The sequence below is a fragment of the Podarcis filfolensis genome, assembly GCF_964270895.1.
Source record: "Podarcis filfolensis genome assembly, contig: HAP1_SCAFFOLD_80, whole genome shotgun sequence".
Classification (NCBI taxonomy): Eukaryota; Metazoa; Chordata; class Lepidosauria; order Squamata; family Lacertidae; genus Podarcis; species Podarcis filfolensis.
The window spans coordinates 128,009-144,494 of NW_028149486.1; the positions used below are offsets into that span (position 1 = coordinate 128,009).

At 48.7% G+C, this 16,486-nt stretch overlaps 1 protein-coding gene across 2 annotated transcripts in view; it reads right to left on the reverse strand.

The window, feature by feature from the left end:
• The window catches only part of LOC310755007 (uncharacterized protein), an 88,082-nt gene extending 87,695 nt beyond the window's left edge, over nt 1-387 (reverse strand). For both annotated transcript variants that reach the window (XM_083631679.1, XM_083631678.1), the window contains exon 1: nt 217-387. The gene's annotated coding sequence lies outside the window, so the exon portion shown is untranslated. The remainder of the gene's footprint in view (nt 1-216) is intronic.
• Nucleotides 388-16,486: the final 16,099 nt, after the last annotated feature.

Below are 16,486 nucleotides of genomic sequence, written 5' to 3' on the forward strand. Positions count from 1 at the left end.
AAGGGGGGACAGGGGGGTCTCTATCCTGGCTTCTCTCCACGCCCCAGGGATGCCTGCGCGGGGGAAACGGGGCCAGGGAGTCCTCGTGGGTGGGCGCCCCATCTCCGCCCCTTGGCAGCACGCGTGCAGGATCCAGGCCCCACGGAAGGCGCTTGGGGGAGCTGGCGGGGTCTCTGGGTCCTTTTCTCCCCCTTCCCCCCCCCGTGACCCATTTACCTCTTTGTCCTCGCTCCCGATTCTCCTTTCCTGCAACATCCACGGGGGGGGGGTCCTCTGCCTCCTCCCTCCCCTTTCCGAAAGCGCCCCCCTAGAGCTGTGGGGCGGAGCAGCAATCCGGAGTGGAAGCTCCACTTCCGGGAGAAGCAGGGAGGTTGGGAGGGGGGCTCCCCCCCCATTCCCGGAGCAGAAGCCGGATTGGAGGAGGAGGAGGAAGGGGTGGGATGTTTGGGGGCGGGATCTGGGGTTGTGGGGGCGGGGTGAGAGGAGGAGGTGCCGGGAGGGGAGGGAAAGAATTGAGGGGGGAGGAGAAGGTTCCCCCCTCCCCTCTTCCTTCTGGGATCAGGAGAGCGGGGGAGGGGCTGATCCCGGAGATCCAGCTGCCAAGTGGGTCCCGTCCCTCCTACAAGGTTTGCATTGCAACATCCTCCCCTCCCCCACCTCACGAGCTTAGATCCCTCCGTGTTTTAGGTCTTGGTGCTGTTCAAAGCAGGAACGGGGGGGCAGCTAAACGACTCCCCCCAAATCCCAACTCCCCACCCCAACCTCTGACTAAGGCCAGGACAAGGACTGTGGACACAGGCCCCGTCCATGCACAACAGCCAAGAGGCTCAGAAAAGCAGCCGATACAATTGGAGCCAGAAGCGGATTCCAAAATCTGAGGGATCCCTTGGACAAGAAACAAGGAGACCAGCCAGGAAGAGCAGAGCAAAAGAGCAGCCAGTAGGCTTGGTCTTGATTGAAGACTGTCGCCACAGGACTCCCACCTGCCACCAGGTGGAACAAGATGGAAGCCCCGAACAAAAGAAGACCTCAACTTTTATTAGCTGCTAATCCCCCATGCTACACCCCCAGGACTACATCATGACTACATCAATGACACATCACAAAGAGGAGGGGCTCAGGGAGAAGAAGAAGAGTTTGAATTTGGTATCCCGCTTTATCACTCCCCTTCAGGAGTCTCAAAGCGGCTAACATTCTCCTTTCCCTTCCTCCCCCCCAACAAACACTCTGTGAGGTGAGTGGGGCTGAGAGACCTCAGAGAAGTGTGACTTCTCTGAAGGAGGAGGAGTTGTGGTGGTAACCTGAGGGTCTTCTCACCTGTCCGGTTCCTTCTTTCCCCTCCCCCATGATTACATTCCTGAGGACAAAGGGGAGTTCACTGTTTTCTGCCCCCGGAGGGAAGGGCTGGTCACTGTCCTGTGTTTCAGTCCGTACTGAATCCACTTCCATATGCAGGTCCTTTGTGAGTGGAATGATCTTCTGTCCAGGACCATCAAGGTTGGCATGCCAACTGGGTAGGGTACGCTGCGGACAGGTTGGCTGCCTTGTGCCAAGTCTCCCCCCTTTGATAGTCCTTCGCTCATGGTGCAAAATAAAAGTGGAACGGTGCAGATCTGATGTACGGCTGATTTTCTATGAATTTATAACAGAAGCATTGCGTATGTCGTGTGAGATTTTGACCAGCTTCGGCCCATCTGAAGCTGATACAGGCTCGGTCGTCACACAGCAGAAGGATAAGCAGGTAATGTGCCACATGCTGACTTTATTTACAAGCTATGCTGAGAGCATACAAACATGCATCCTGCCTCTGTGAGAGCAGAGAAGCAACTCTCTCGACACAAAGAAACCGAGAGAACAGTGAAAAACAGGAAACCAGTGTACGTCACATCCAGTCTCCCATTCACGTGGGAACCCAACAGTAACTCTGTACACAATTGTCTTGTGACTGCAGTTGCTGGAAATAGAACAGGGAAATAGAAACCAACAGGTTGTGTGTGAGTGTGAGTGTGTGTGTGTTGTGTTCGTACAAACTGAGTGATTGGGGGGGGGGGGGTTTCCTGCCACATATGAATCCCAATCCCAAAGAAGGGCAGTGCCAAAGAATACTTAAGCAGTATGTGGACCGAGAACTCCCAGAAGATTTCGAAGGCTCAGAGGTACCAGAGACCAAATTGCAAACATGCGCTGGATTATGGAGACTACAGAACATCCTTTGACTGTGTTGGGCACAGCAAACTATGGCGAGTTCTTAAAGAAATGGGAGTGCCTGATCACCTCATCTGTCTCCTGAGAAATCTTTATGTGGAACAAGAAGGAGGACGGTATATTGTCTCCTTGCTTATTTAACGTAAATGCAGAATTCATCATGCGAAAGGCTGGGCTGGATGAATCCTGTAATAAAAAATGTAAGGTCTTTTATTCGAACCAATCCTGCCTCCGCATGATAGAATTGCAAATCTGGCAATGCAAAACCTCCTCTCTCCTTTTTATCTGTTAATAACGGGTGTTTAGTTCTCCGTTTCTTTCCACTCCATATAAATGTAGATATTTCCCTTTTCCATTCCTTAAAACAATTCATTTCTCCTAAAATGGGCATTGTTTGGAATAAGAAAATCATTTTGGGGAGGATTCATTACATGAATCCATGTGCTGGTTGCAGCAGGGGGGGGGAGTCTCCCTGGAAGCTTCAGCAGCCGGCCTCCTCTGGGTCTCCTGGCCCCCTCCTCTCCTCCCTCTGAGCCTGAACTGCTCTCTGCCCCAGACTCTTCCCGCTCACCAAACCCTGTTTCCTCCTCAGCTTGCAAAATCTCCCCTTCCGGTCTGGTCCATTTTCTCCCTATTTCAGCTCATCCAACCACCAGTCCCCAGGATCTGAGCCTGCTTTCCTTGTGGGTCCCCCAGCTGGTGCCTCCCCCCCCCTCACCAGCCAGTCCTTGACAACAACAGCAGCCACAGCACTGTGGTCCTCTGGTAGGAAAACTCCTGAGAAGCATGATTGAAGCAAAACTTCTGGGACTATGGAAAAATACTATCTTCCTCAAACCCCAGAATGAGCAGGAGCTCTGGGGTTGCCCCAGGGGTTCATGAGTGAAGATGCCCCCCCCCCGGAGATTTCCCTGGTACCTGCAGCTCCTCATTCCACCTCTTGAAATTAGGCTTGGCGGGAAATCTCCCATTCATTTACAGTATATTAAGATCCGATGTACGGCTGATTTTCTATGAATTTATAACAGAAGTGTTGCGTGTGTTGTGTGTGTGTGTCGGGTTTGTACAAACTGAATAATTGGGGGGGGGGTTCCTGCCACACATGAATCCCAATCCCAAAGAAGGGCAGTGCCAAAGAATGCTCCACCTACCGCACAATTGCACTCATTTCACACGCTAGCAAGGTTATGCTTAAAATGCTACAAGGCAGGCTTAAGCAGTATGTGGACCGAGAACTCCCAGAAGTGCAAGCTGGATTTCGAAGGCTCAGAGGTACCAGAGACCAAATTGCAAACATGCGCTGGATTTTGGAGAAAGCTAGAAAACATTTACCTCTGCTTCATTGACTATACAACAAACTTTGACTGTGTCAACCACAGCAAACTATATCAAGTTCTTAAAGAAATGGGAGTGCCTGATCACCTCATCTGTCTCCTGAGAAATCTCTTTGTGTACAAGAAGCTACAGTTAGAACTGGATATGGAACAACTGATTGGTTCAAAATTGGGAAAGGAGGACGCCAAGGCTGTATATTCTCTCCCTCCTTATTTAACGTAAATACAGAATTCATCATGCAAAAGGCTGGACTGGATGAATCATGTAATAAAAAAATTAAGGTCTTATATATATAATAAATGTTCATAAATGTACCAACAAAGAACATACATAGATATGTCGACCACATGTCTGGAGCAGCTCAGGAAGACCGTCCTGAAACCATTTTGACTCCCAATCTGACCAAATGTTTTCTCTGCAAGGAGGGAGGGGGTGAAGGAACCTTCCCATTGTCTCAGGAATTGGGTAATCACCATCTCAAAGGAATGGCCAGACTACCAGGAAAGGGAATCAGATAAGGCATTATCAGATAACCGGGCAGACAGGAAAAATGACAACATCCACATTTCTGTTGCAGACCGCCTTTTCTGTGATGCAGGTATGATGTTTGTGGGGGGTGGTCTGGGGTTACACCCCTTCTGTGATGTATGTGTGATGTATGGAGGGGTGGTCTTCAGCTCCAGGGCAGGGAGTTTAAAATGTCTATATAAGGGCAGGCACGCCTTCGTTTGGGATCCTCCTCAGGGGAGCACCCTGCTGCAGCAGATCAATAAAGATCAGGCTTACTAGCTGCTTTGCTTCTCAATAGTCTCTGGTTGGCCTCTGTTATTTCTCTGAAACACCCAACAACCCAGATTCTCATCCTTTGCTGTCTCTTTTGCTTACGGTCTTCACTCCCAGCCTTCCTGGCAAGAGGTAGCGAGGAGGGGGAGGGGAGAACGGGAGAATTGGGGTTCTGCAATTAGAGGGGCAATTAATTGCAAGGGGAGAACGCCAATCAAAGCTCTCATTCCCTGTCGGGGAACCTGAGATTTGAAACTTTCCCTTTTTCCCAAGGAAGATACCCCAATGCTCGTCCAAGTGGCCACTTTGGATAGCAAGGGACTTGGGCTCACTTTCCAATTTCTCTTTTTCTCGTAAATGCAGCTGCACCCACAGCACCAAGATCCGGGAGGAAGTGACTGGTGTGCGTCAGAGCGCAAGGGCGTTTACAGTTCCTTTCCGTTCTCTCTGGAGCAGCCGGATTTGGCACTGGGCTGCCAGGCGTCCAATGGAAAGGGACTCTCTTCCCTAGAGTGTAAGAGGCAGAAAAGGTTGCTGGGATCCCATGGTAAATAAAGGGAGGGAGAAGGACTTTGTAGCGTCCTTCGTAGAGAAGACGAACGACTGTCAGGTCAGGAAAGACCTGGGAAAAGGCTGGCGGGTTTTGGCTTTGGTTGAAAAATGGGATCCCCACATTCTAAGAGTTCTAACCGCCAGACTCAGAGGCATGTGCTGGTCGCAGCAGGGGGGGGGGGAGTCTCCATGGATGCTTCAGCAGCCGGCCTCCTCTGGGTCTCCTGGCCCCCTCCTCTCCTCCCTCTGAGCCTGAACTGCTCTCTGCCCCAGCCTCTTCCTGCTCCCCAAACCCTGTTTCCTCCTCAGCTTGCAACACTTCCCCTCCCATTCTGCTCCCCTTTCTCCCTCTTTCGGCTCATCACCATCCCACCACCAGGAAGGCAGCCCTCCTTCTGAAACACCAAGAGAGTAAACTGACAGTTCTCTGAATGGAGAGGAGCAGAAAGCGGAGTCCCCTCAAGATCAGTATTGGGACCTGTGGCTTTTCAACTTGTTCATAAATGATCTAGACTTAGGAGGGAGCAGGGAGGGGGCAAAGTTTGCTGATGGCAGCAAATTGTCCAGGGTTGTTCAAACAAAGAGAGATTGCAAGGAGCTCCAAAGGGCCTTCTCCATACAGGGTGAATGGGCAGAAAATACAGTTCATTATCAATAAGATTAAAGGGATGCATGTTGGGACAAAAAACCAAACACCTGTTAATATCATGTACAGGCTCATGGGGTCTGAAGTGGATTTCCCTGTGTGCTCTAGACCAGGGGAGAGGGGAGCTGGTTGCAGCAGGAGGGGGAATCTCTATGGATGCCTCAGCTGACGGCCTTCTCTGGGTCTCCCAATATTGGGATACTGCCAGGGAGATAAAGTCCATCTGAGCCCGCGAGCTCCTTGCCGGACGATCCATCGACCTCCCGTAGTCACGCAGTACCAGCAATTTAGCAACACAAAGCCTCAGGCTTTGTGCACACTCTAATAGCAGAATTCACACAGCAAAAGTTGCACAGCAGGACAGCATATTTTCAGTTTATTCAGCGTAGGTCAGAACAAAAGAAGACATGACCGTCTGCTCCGACTGCTCAGGCAAACAGCCGAAAACGAAAGGAACAGACAACATAAACATCCTGTGAGACAGGACATGCGCAGGCTGTTATACAAACACCCTGCTCCCTTTTAAGGTGGAACGGAAATATCCTAACACTCTCCTCCCTCTGAGTCTGAACTGCTCTCTGCCACAGACTCTTCCAGCTCACCAAACCCTGTTTCCTCCTCAGCTTGCAACATCTCCCCTTCCGGTCTGCTCCCCTTTCTCCCTCTTTCGGCTCATCCCCCCACCCGTCCCTGGGCTCTGAGCCTTCTGCCCTTGTGGGTCCCCCAACTGGTGCCTCCCCCCCCCCTCACCAACCAGTCCATGACAACAACAACAGCCACAGCACTGTGGTCCTCTGGTAGGAAAACTCCTGAGTAGCATGATTGAATCAAAACTTCTGGGACTATGGAAAAATACTATCTTCCTCAAACCCCAGAATGAGCAGGAGTTCTGGGGTTGCCCCATGGGGTTCATGAGTGAAGATGAGCCCCCCAGGAGACTTCCCTGGTACCTGCAGGCCCTCCTTCCCCCTCTTGAAATTAGGCTTGGGGGAAAATCTCCCATTCAATTTCAGTATTCCAAGTTTTCTTCAGAACGTGCAGGGCAGGAGGCAGCGATGACATTCTGGTGAAGAAGCAGTGCTTGGAGATCATGCGTGGGGGGGGGGGGGGTGACAGAGTTTGGTGCAAAAACCAAAGGTACTTTCATCTAAAATTATACTCACTATTGTGAGATGTTGCCTTCATTATTTCATTATTATGCAGTTTTACATATAAACACCAGAACTTCACATATACCTCATGCTTTTAGGAATGATTTCCGGCTGAGTTTATTGATCAGAGTGGACTCTGAGAGGAAGACGTCCCACACTCCATACATCTAAATGGGTTCTCTCATGTGAGAGTCCCTTGATGTTCCTTAAATACTCCTTATAAATAAAGCACTTTTTGCAGTCTTTTCATATAAACTGCTTCTCCTCTTTGAGTTTGTGATGGTTTGAAGGACGTCAACTGTTAAAGTTCTTCCTGTCCATAAGTCTGTTGATTCTGAACTTCCACTAACAGTGAACCTCTATCTACTTTCCTGATATTTATATGGTTTGTCTTTTGTTTGAGTTTGTTGACATAAATCAAGGGTTCCACTCTGACTGAAGCTCCTTTTACAGTCCATACCTTTAAATGGTTTCTCCCGTCTGAGTCCGTTGATGTGTTCTAAGTTTTCCATTATCACTAAAGCTCTTTCCACACTCCATACATTTAAATTGTTTCTTACCGATGTGAGCATGTTGATGTCTTCTCAGGTTTCCACTATAACTGAAGCTCTTTCCCCATTTCATACATTTAAAAAGGTTTCTCCCCTGTGTGAGTCCGTTGATGTCTTCTAAGGTTTCCACTATTACTAAAGCTGTTTCCACACTTGATACATTTATATGGTTTCTCCCCTGTGTGAGTCCGTTGATGTTTTCTAAGGTGTGTACTCCGACTGAAGTCCTTGCCGCACTCCATACATTTAAATGGTTTCTCCCCTGTGTGAGTCCGTTGATGTTCTCTAAGGCTTCCACTATCACTAAAGCTCCTTCCACACTCCATGCATTTAAATGGTTTCTCCCCTGTGTGAGTCCGTTGATGTTGTCTAAGGTGTGTTCTCCGACTGAAGTCCTTGCCACACTCCATACATTTAAATGGTTTCTCCCCTGTGTGAGTCCGTTGATGTTCTCTAAGGCTTCCACTATCACTAAAGCTCCTTCCACACTCCATGCATTTAAATGGTTTCTCCCCTGTGTGAGTCCGTTGATGTGATCTAAGGCTTCCACTAACACTAAAGCTCTTTTCACACTCCATGCATTATCAGATAACCTGGCAGACAGGAAAAACAACAACATTCACATTTCTGTTGCAGACCTCCTTTTCTGTGATGTAGGTATGATGTTTGTGGGGGGTGGTCTGGGGTTACACCCCTTCTGTGATGTATGTATGATGTATGGAGGGGTGGTCTGGAGCTCCAGGGCAGGGAATTTAAAATGTCTATATAAGGGCAGGCACACCTTAGTTGGGGGTTCTCCTCAGGGGAGCACCCTGTTGCAGCAGATCAATCAAGATCAGGCTTACTAGCTACTTTGCTTCTCAATAGTCTCTGGTTGCCTCTGTTGTTTTCTCCTACCGATGGAGAACCTACAAGGGACTCTATAAAGGGCTCTTGTGTCCCCCATAAGGGAAGAAGGGCAGCTTTTGTTTACAACAGATGGCACCCCAGATGGGATTCAAGGGGGGCAAGGAAGGACTGGTGATCCAGCGCGCACCAGGCCATTTGCCAGGAGGAGCCACCAGTCCTCTAGTGACCCCAGGGTCTGGAAAGAACTGGAGTTCCAGCGGGGCTAACCAGAGGAAGCAACGCTTGATCAGGCCAGCCACAAGTTGACTTATTTTTTAATATAATCTTTATTGATTTAAATTACACACATATATAAAGAATTTGCAATCTCATACTGCAAAAAAAGAAAATTAAAGAAAAAACAATGAAGAAAAAAGGAAAGAAGAAAATACAGAAAAACAAAGAAGAAAAAGCAGATTTAAGTGCATAAAAAAACTTAAACTTCCTAATTAAATAAAAAAGACTTGTGACAAAATGAGGCTTCTATTCATTCTCATTGTACTGTTTATACTGCCGTTGTCCCCCCCCCACCAAGTTTTATATTCTTTAATGTTGTTCCGGTCTACTCCACAAACAGTATTTGTTGTGTTTACAGGTGTCACTCAAGTTCTGCTAATATGGTGTGGTTGGCACAATATGATCTTATAGAATCCTTAAATATTCTCCATTCTCCAAGTATTTTCTGGTTCAATACTCCTCTAACTCTTCCTGTCAGTTTTGCTAGCTGTAAATATTCTAACATGCGTATATGGCTTCTCTTGGTGATGTCCACCAGGGTATTTTTGGCTCAAGTAGTCCTTTATATTTATTCCAGATTTTATATCACGATTTTCTTATCACATGGCTCAAAAATCCCCTGTGGACCTTCACTTTTTCGTATATTAAAGAAGCATGGAATCCAGACCGATTCTCGTGGCCTTCCAAGTCTAATAGGTCCGTATCTTTTAGTGTAATCCAGTCTTTTATCCAAACCAATCCTGCCGCCGCATGGTAGAATTCCAAATCTGGCAATGCAAAACCACCTCTCTCCTTTTTATCTGTTAATAACTGGTGTTTAATTCTTGGTTTCTTTCCACTCCATATTAATCTAGATATTTCCTTTTTCCACTCCTTAAAACAATTCATTCCTCCTAAAATGGGCATTGTTTGGAATAAGAAAATCATTTTGGGGAGGATATTCATTTTCACAACCAAGAGGTGGAGTTTGGTCCAGGTTTCCATATTTTTTTAAAAAAAATTCTTTCCATACTTTACTAGAATTATCCTCATATAAATTTAAACTTTTATTTGAAATCCAGATCAGTAGGCAGTTAACCTTATTTTTAATTTCCAGGCCTGTTTCTTCTTGAAGTTCTTTTTTTTATTCCATTGTGAGGCTTTTTGTCAGTAATTTAGTTTTTTGGTAGTTTATTTTCAGCCCCAGGCCGGCCATAAATTAATCTGGCAAAAGACCCTGGGATGGCCAGGAGCAGAGCATGCGGACGTGAGTCTAGGAATGGAGAAGATTGTGGGAGGGATTCTCTGAAACACCCAGCAACCCAGATTCTCATCCTTTGCTGTCTCTTTTGCTTACGGTCTTCACTCCCAGCCTTCCTGGCAAGAGGTAGCGAGGAGGGGGAGGGGAGAACGGGAGAATTGGGGTTCTGCAATTAGAGAGGCAATGAACTGCAAGGGGAGAACCCCAATCAAAGCTCTCATTCCCTGTCGGGGAACCTGAGATCTGAAACTTTTCCTTTTTCCCAAGGAAGACGCACCAAGGCTGGTCCAATGGCCAGTTTGGATAGCAAGGGACTTGGGCTCGGTTTCCAATTTCTCTTTTTCTCGTAAATGCAGCTGCACCAGCAGCACCAAGATCCGGAAGGAAGTGACTGGTGCGCGTCAGAGCGCAAGGGCGTTTACAGTTCCTTTCCGTTCTCTCTGGAGCAGCCGGATTTGGCACTGGGCTGCCAGGCATCCAGTGGAAAGGGACTCTTTTCCCTAGAAGCAGAAAAGGTTGCTGGGACCCCATGGGATAAAGAGGGAGAAGGGCTTTGTAGAGTCCTTCGTAGAGAAGACGAACGACTGCCAGGTCAGAAAAGACCTGGGAAAAGGCTAGCGGGTTTTGGTTTTGGTTGAAAAATGGGATCCGCACATTCTAAGAGTTCTAACCGCCAGATGCAAAGGCATGTGCTGGTCGCAGCAGGGGGGGGGGGAGTCTCCATGGATGCTTCAGCAGCCGGCCTCCTCTGGGTCTCCTGGTCCCCTCCTCTCCTCCCTCCAAGCCTGAACTGCTCTCTGCCCCAGACTCTTCCTGCTCACCAAACCCTGTTTCCTCTTCAGCTTGCAATATCTCCCCTTCTGGTCTGCTCCCTTTTCTCCCTCTTTCAGCTCATTGCCATCCCACCACCAGGAAGGCAGCCCTCCTTCAGAAACACCAAGAGAGTAAACAGAAAGTTCTTTGAATGGAGAGGAGCAGAAAGCGGAGTCCCCTCAAGATCAGTATTGGGACCTGTGGCTTTTCAACTTGTTCATAAATGATCTAAACTTATGAGGGAGCAGGGAGGGGGCAGTTTACTGATGGCAGCAGATTGTCCAGGGTTGTTCAAACAAAGAAAGATTGCAAGGAGCTCCATAAAGACTTCTCCATACGGGGTGAATGGGCAGAAAATACAGTTCATTATCAATAAGATTAAAATGATGCATGTTGGGACAAAAAACCAAACACCTCTTAATATCATGTACAGGCTCATGGGGTCTGAACTGGATTTCCTTGTGTGCTCTAGACCAGGGGAGAGGGGAGCTGGTCGCAGCAGGAGGGGGAATCTCTATGGATGCTTCAGCAGCCGGCCTCCTCTGGGTCTCCTGGCCCCCTCCTCTCCTCCCTCTGAGTCTGAACTGCTCTCTGCCCCAGCCTCTTCCTGCTCACCAAACCCTGTTTCCTCCTCAGCTTGCAAAATCTCCCCTTCCGGTCTGCTCCCCTTTCTCCCTCTTTTGGCTCATCCCCCCACCAGTCCCCAGGCTCTGAGTCTTCTTCCCTTGTGGGTCCCCCAGCTGGTGCCTCCCCCCCCCCTCACCAGCCAGTCCATGACAACAGCAGCAGCTACAGCACTGTGGTCCTCTGGTGGGAAAACTCCTGAGTACATGACTGAATCAAAAATTATGGGTGTTCCTTGATAACTCCGTTATAAATAAAGCACTTTTTGCAGTCTTTTCATTTAAACTGCTTCTCCTCTTTGAGGTTGTTGATGGTTTGAAGGGTTTCAACTCTTAAAGTTCTTTCTGTCCATATGTCTGTTGATTTTGAACTTCCACTAAGAGTGAACCTCTATCTACTTTCCTGATATTTATATGGTTTGTCTTTTGTGTGAGTTTGTTGACAAAAATCAAGGGTTTCACTCTGACTGAAGCTCTTTCCACACTCCATGCATTTAAATGGTTTCTCCCCTGTGTGAGTCCATTGATGATTTCTAAGGCTTCCATTTTCACTAAAGCTCTTCCCACACTCGATACATTTATATGGTTTCTCCCCTGTGTGAGTCCGTTGATGTTGTCTAAGGTGTGCACTCCGATTGAAGCTATTTCCACAATCCATACATTTAAATCATTTCATACCGATGTGAGCCTGTTGATGTCTTCTCAGGTTTCCACTAAAACGGAAGCTCTTTCCACACTCCATACATTTAAATGGTTTCACCCCTGTGTGAGTCCGTTGATGTTGTCTAAGGCTTCCACTATTACTAAAGCTCTTTCCACACTCGATACATTTATATGGTTTCTCCCCTGTGTGAGTCCGTTGATGTTGTCTAAGGCTTTCACTGAAACTGAAGCTCTTTCCACACTCCATGCATTTAAATGGTTTCTCCCCTGTGTGAGTCCGTTGATGGGATCTAAGGTTTCCATTCCGACTGAAGTCCTTTCCACACTCCATACATTTAAATGGTTTCTCACCTGTGTGAGTCCGTTGATGGTTCCTAAGGCTTCCATTTTCACTAAAGCTCTTTCCACACTCCATACATTGAAATGGTTTCTCCCCTGTGTGAGTCCGTTGATGGGATCTAAGGAATCCATTCTGACTGAAGTCCTTTCCACACTCCATACATTTAAATGGTTTCTCACCTGTGTGAGTCCTTTGATGGGATCTAAGGTGTCCATTCTGACTGAAGTCCTTTCCACACTCCATGCATTTAAATGGTTTCTCACCTGTGTGAGTCCGTTGATGGGATCTAAGGTGTCCATTCTGACTGAAGTCCTTTCCACACTCCATACATTGAAATGCTTTCTCCCCTGTGTGAGTCCGTTGATGGGATCTAAGGAATCCATTCCGACTGAAGTCCTTTCCACACTCCATACATTTAAATGGTTTCTCACCTGTGTGAGTCCTTTGATGGTATCTAAGGTGTCCATTCTGACTGAAGTCCTTTCCACACTCCATGCATTTAAATGGTTTCTCCCCTGTGTGAGTCCGTTGATGGGATCTAAGGTTTCCATTCTGACTGAAGTCCTTTCCACACTCCATACATTTAAATGGTTTCTCACCTGTGTGAGTCTGTTGATGTTTACTAAGGCTTCCACTATTTTTAAAGTTCTTTCCACACTCCATACATTCATATGGTTTCTCCCCTGTGTGAGTCCGTTTGTGCAATTTAAGGTTTCCACTCTGACTGAAGTTCTTCCCACACTCCCTGTACTTAAAATGTTTTCTCTCTCTGTGAGTCCGCTGGTGTGTTCTAAGTTTTGTATTGAAAGAGAAGCTGTTTCCGCACTCCATACCTTTTAAATGGGTTCTTTCCTTTTTGTGTTTGTTGATGTGAACTATGTGTGCTCATTCAGTGAAGCATATTCCACATTTTACACATTTTAATGGCTATTCCTAATGAAACGAAAGGTGTCCTGTCCCCTGCAATTCTGTCTTCTCCATCACCTTTTTCAGAGTGGGCAGAAAGGAAATCCTGTTTGGGTTTCAGGAAAGAGAACACAGGGGGAAAAAACCGCCATTAGCACCTTCTCTTATTTCAACATCTGCTACGTTCTCCCATGTCCTCCCCGTGTTCCCAATTTTTAGGAAATGAAAATGGTATGATGTCAAATGGTAGTAATGCATCAGGAACCTTTCATAATGCTCAATCATCTTTAATAACACAGCATGATTTCTGACATTGAATTATATATAAATTGCAGTATTGAAATGCGCCTGCTCCCACTTCATATTCTGATATTAATCTACTCTGCTTGTGTGTTTCTTACTTGAGTGCTGTTTTGGTTTGCTAAGTCAGGGTTTTACTGTGAGTTACATTTTTGCTATTTTTTGGGTCCTGTTATGCTTATCTGTCTTCAGTAATAAATTTATCAGCTGAATTATTTTCTTTCTGCCTCTGAATGTTTTCTCCTACTCTGCTAACTATACATTGATCATTATGGAGGAGCAAGATCTGCAACTTCAAGCCCTCAACAGCCTCGGCCCTGTGGACCTCAAGGAGCATCTTCACCCCCATCGCTCAGTCCGGACAGGGAGGTCCGCCTCCGAGGGTCTTCTGCTGGTTCCCTTGCTGTTAGAAGTGAAGTTCCAGGGAACCAGGCAGAGGGCCTCCTGCCCCATGGAATGCCCTCCCTTCAGAGGGCAAGGAAACAGGCAACTATCTGACATTTAGAAGACAGCTGTATCAGGAGGTTTTTAATGTTGGATGTTTTACTGTCTTGTATATGTACTGTACTGTCGGGAAGGTAAACGGCCTTTCCGTGAGCTGCTCTGGTTCGCCAGAAGCAGCTTAGTCATGCTGGTCACATGACCCGGAAGCTGTACGCTGCCTCCCTTGGGCAATAAAGCGAGATGAGCGCCGTAACCCCAGAGTCGGCCACGACTGGACCTAATGGTCAGGGGTCCCTTTACCTTTATGTACTGTAAGCTGCCCAGAGTGGCTGGGGGAAGATACTAATACTAGAACTTCTACAGTGGTACCTTGTGTTACAGACACTTCAGGTTACAGACTCTGCTAACCCAGAAATAGTACCTTTTGTTAAGAACTTTGTTTCAGGATGAGAACAGAAATCGCATGGTGGCAGCAGGAGGCCCCATTAGCTAAAGTGGTACCACAGGTTAAGAACAGTTTCAGGTTAAGAATGGACCTCCAGAAAGAATTCAGTTCTTAACCCGAGGTACCACTGCACTATTATTTTTATCATGTGATTTTTTGCTGTTAATTTGGAATTTGTACTGCAAAATCAGCTCACGAAATGTTATGGGTGGAGAAAATCACAGGGTTGCCGTAAACTATAATCCCACCCACAAACTCTCATTCACATACAGTCTGTAAATTTGGGGAGGTCACACACCTCACCTGTGCTAATACTGGCAGTCTTGGGACCGCACAGGCACACCCGGTGTGTAGAGCCTCCAGCCACAGGCACTGTCTATCCTGAAAATGGGTCCTTTGACTGGGAAGATTCAGGCAGTCACTGTCATCGGATGATGATGGATTGTATCTCAGCTTGTCAGTCACTCTGACATTGCCTACAAAGAGTAAGAGGAACAGAAATGCTTTTGAGGTGCAACTTCTGTATCTATCCTGAGAGCCATTCCATGGACTCTGCACCCCTGTTTCTGATGACAGGTGTACATTATCCTCATACACAGTGGAAAAGACAATAAAGATGGAAGCCTGAGGGAGAGGAAAAGGTTTCTGGCTGCTTCCTGGGTGGGATTGCGGAAACCAAGAGCCGCTTCTGAGAAGGCCTCCCCCCTCCCCTCTTCCTCTCGGGATTTCCTCTCCTCTCCAGGGGACCAATGGCTGGACTGGGCAGGGGCTTATGGGGGCTCATGGGGTGGGAAGAGGATGGAGCTTGCAGGAAGGGGTGGGGGGACTGGACCCCCCACTTTCCAGGGATCCTTCTCTGGTCGCCTTGAAGGGGGGCCGATTCCTGGGTGGGAGGGAGAAGCCAAGGCGCCCACCCCGAGATTTCCCAAGGAAGCCACGATGGAGACTTTTCTCCAAAGACTGGTCCTCCTATCTCCCCCCCCCCATGCTGTGCTTCTTTGCCCCAGGGGTGCTCTCTCCCCCCCTTGGTCCCCTTCGTCTCTCCCGGAGTCTCCCCTGCATCCAGACGCCCCCTTGGCTCACCCCTCGCCAGGCGCCCCCCATCTCTCCGCCCCTTTAGCCCCCCAAGACGAGCAAGGGGGGACAGGGGGGTCTCTATCCTGGCTTCTCTCCGCGCCCCAGGGATGCCTGCGCGGGGGAAACGGGGCCAGGGAGTCCTCGTGGGTGGGCGCCCCATCTCCGCCCCTTGGCAGCACGCGTGCAGGATCCAGGCCCCACGGAAGGCGCTTGGGGGAGCTGGAGGGGTCTCTGGGTCCTTTTCTCCCCCTTCCCCCCCCCCGTGACCCTTTTACCTCTTTGTCCTCGCTCCCGATTCTCCTTTCCTGCAACATCCACGGGGGGGTCCTCTGCCTCCTCCCTCCCCTTTCCGAAAGCGCCCCCCTAGAGCTGTGGGGCGGAGCAGCAATCCGGAGTGGAAGCTCCACTTCCGGGAGAAGCAGGGAGGTTGGGAGGGGGGCTCCCCCCCCATTCCCGGAGCAGAAGCCGGATTGGAGGAGGAGGAGGAAGGGGTGGGATGTTTGGGGGCGGGATCTGGGGTTGTGGGGGCGGGGTGAGAGGAGGAGGTGCCGGGAGGGGAGGGAAAGAATTGAGGGGGGAGGAGAAGGTTCCCCCCTCCCCTCTTCCTTCTGGGATCAGGAGAGCGGGGGAGGGGCTGATCCCGGAGATCCAGCTGCCAAGTGGGTCCCGTCCCTCCTACAAGGTTTGCATTGCAACATCCTCCCCTCCCCCACCTCACGAGCTTAGATCCCTCCGTGTTTTAGGTCTTGGTGCTGTTCAAAGCAGGAACGGGGGGGGCAGCTAAACGACTCCCCCCAAATCCCAACTCCCCACCCCAACCTCTGACTAAGGCCAGGACAAGGACTGTGGACACAGGCCCCGTCCATGCACAACAGCCAAGAGGCTCAGAAAAGCAGCCGATACAATTGGAGCCAGAAGCGGATTCCAAAATCTGAGGGATCCCTTGGACAAGAAACAAGGAGACCAGCCAGGAAGAGCAGAGCAAAAGAGCAGCCAGTAGGTCTTGATTGAAGACTGTCGCCACAGGACTCCCACCTGCCACCAGGTGGAACAAGATGGAAGCCCCGAACAAAAGAAGACCTCAACTTTTATTAGCTGCTAATCCCCCATGCTACACCCCCAGGACTACATCATGACTACATCAATGACACATCACAAAGAGGAGGGGCTCAGGGAGAAGAAGAAGAGTTTGAATTTGGTATCCCGCTTTATCACTCCCCTTCAGGAGTCTCAAAGCGGCTAACATTCTCCTTTCCCTTCCTCCCCCCCAACAAACACTCTGTGAGG